Genomic DNA, 2,500 nt, shown 5'->3' on the forward strand with positions numbered 1-2,500 from the left:
CTCGAACGCGGTGGACGCTCGCTCAAGTCAGCACGAGACCAGACCGGACCGACAGGCGGACAACGAATCTTTAAACCTCGCACCCACCCTCCGCACACGGGTGCCGGAGGAATGGTGAGCATGAACAGGTACCCCTCACCGGGCTTTGAAGAGAGTGACTAGAATGCGACCAAAGCTTCACCGCGGCGGGAGACAAAAAGGCCCCTGACTGCACCAGAACGTCTCCCTGCGGAGTCACACAGTGGCCGTTCACCGTGGTCCCGTCGACAAGCCGCCAGGACAAGCACCCAAGCCCGCAGCAGCTCTCTTCGTTTCAACTGCGGATGTAATGCTGCAAGGCGGTGGCAAGGTCACGTCGCAGCCCGCAAGCCGTCGCCAAGGCGAGAGGAAGACGGTCCCCACAGCGGGCACACACAGACGGACGTGGAGCACGGGGCGGCGGCCCACAGGTGCGCACACGCGCCGTGCCGAGGATCGGTGCGGACGCCGGTGACATCGCACCCGGCAGAGCGGCTAGGCAGAAGTCGCTGCGGAGGAGGAGCACCGTCGGCGGAACGGTCTGCTGGCGGGCGAGGGACCAAACGAGCAGCTAGAACGGGCGGAGTGGACCGGACTGCAGAAGCGGAGTGAGTGCGTGGCTGACGCCACCGTCTCCCTCCGAGCGTCTGCTCGCGCCGGCCAAACCGCCGAACCGCTGAACGAAAGGACCGCATCGTCCCACGCAGGCAGGCCGGCCGTGTTGCCGTGCGTGCCCCCACCTCTCGGACGGACTGCAAAGACACCCTACGAAGCCAACGGCGAAGCCCTTCCAACGGCGCAGGCGTAGCGTGTGCGGCACCCGCATGGACTTGCCGGCGTGCAACCGAGCGTGTGCGTGCTCGTCGGTGGCGGCGCCCGCGCGCCGGCCCAACCGAGTGGGACCGAGATCGACGTCGCCCGGCTTCGGCGGAACGTGCGTACGGGTGACCAGGCCCGTTCGACGGGTACGGCGAAATTGTCGGTGTGACCTCCCACCCGCGTGGGAGGCGCCAGCGTCAGTACGGGCCACGGCCCCGGGGCCAACCCCCGTGAGGCTCTCCTGCCTGGCCCAACCGGCGCAGCCTTCGAGTTCAAGGAGTGACGGGCCGCCCTCCCCGGAGAGGTGGCGGGCCCCCGGCCGACAAAGATCCTTCACAACGTGTTCACCAACAGAAACCTTGTTACGATTTTTATTCTGTGTTACGGGTTTCGGTTCGGGCCCCCGGAGAGGTTGTCCGATACCTGGCCCCGGGGCCGGCCCCCGTGAGGCTCTCCTGCCTGGCCCAACCGGCGCCAGCCTTCGCGTTCAAGGAGTGACGGGCCGCCCTCCCCGGAGAGGTGGCGGGCCCCCGGCCGACAAAGATCCTTCACAACGTGTTCACCAACAGAAACCTTGTTACGACTTTTATACCGTGTCGGGTTTCGGCTCGGGCCCCCGGAGAGGTTGTCCGATCCTGGGACGCGCTAAACGCTCCCCCGCCGACGTGACGGTGGAGCCCCAGCCTGGCGCGTACCACGGCGTGAGCCCCGGAGGCACACGCACTCGAGCGACAATCAAGCGAAAAACCTTTCTCGGAGGAAACAGGGCGCTCGCAGGCGTTGAGTGCCGGCGTGGGTGACGGGCCGGAGCCCGACACGCGCCGTCACGCCCCGCAACAGCCAGAGGCAGAGTTCTCTGGTGTCACCGTCTGTCGGAAGGCTCGAGAGTCGAGGCGAGGCCGCAGCGGACTGAGTCGGGTGCAAGCCGCGGAGGACAGGCCGACGCTACGGGCGCAAGCCGACCCCGCACGCCCCAACCTCGGCGGGCTGGGGAAGGGGGCGCGGCGGAACGCTCGCAAGCGCGGCTGCCCCCGCGGACAGGCACATTCTCTCGAACGCGGAGGACACTCGCTCAAGTCAGCACGAGACCGGACCGACAGGCGGACCACGAATCTTTAAACCTCGCACCCACCCTCTGCACGCGGGTGCTCGAGGAATGGTGAGCATGAACAGGTACCCCGTACCGGGATTGAAGAGAGAGTGACTAGAATGCGACCAAAGCTTCACCGCGGCGGGAGACAAAAAGGCCCCTGACTGCACCAGAACGTCTCCCTGCGGAGTCACACAGTGGCCGTTCACCGTGGTCCCGTCGACAAGCCGCCAGGACAAGCACCCAAGCCCGCAGCAGCTCTCTTCGTTTCAACTGCGGATGTAATGCTGCAAGGCGGTGGCAAGGTCACGTCGCAGCCCGCAAGCCGTCGCCCAGGCGAGAGGAAGACGGTCCCCACAGCGGGCACACACGGACGGACGTGGAGCACGGGGCGGCGGCCCACAGGTGCGCACCCGCGCCGTGCCGAGGATCGGTGCGGACGCCGGAGACATCGCACCCGGCAGAGGGGCTAGGCAGAAGTCGCTGCGGAGGAGGAGCACCGTCGGCGGAACGGTCTGCTGGAGGGCGAGGGACCAAACGAGCAGCTAGAACGGGCGGAGTGGACCGGACTGC

Source organism: Mustelus asterias, unplaced genomic scaffold (assembly GCF_964213995.1).
Source record: "Mustelus asterias unplaced genomic scaffold, sMusAst1.hap1.1 HAP1_SCAFFOLD_3027, whole genome shotgun sequence".
In the NCBI taxonomy this organism is placed as follows: domain Eukaryota; kingdom Metazoa; phylum Chordata; class Chondrichthyes; order Carcharhiniformes; family Triakidae; genus Mustelus; species Mustelus asterias.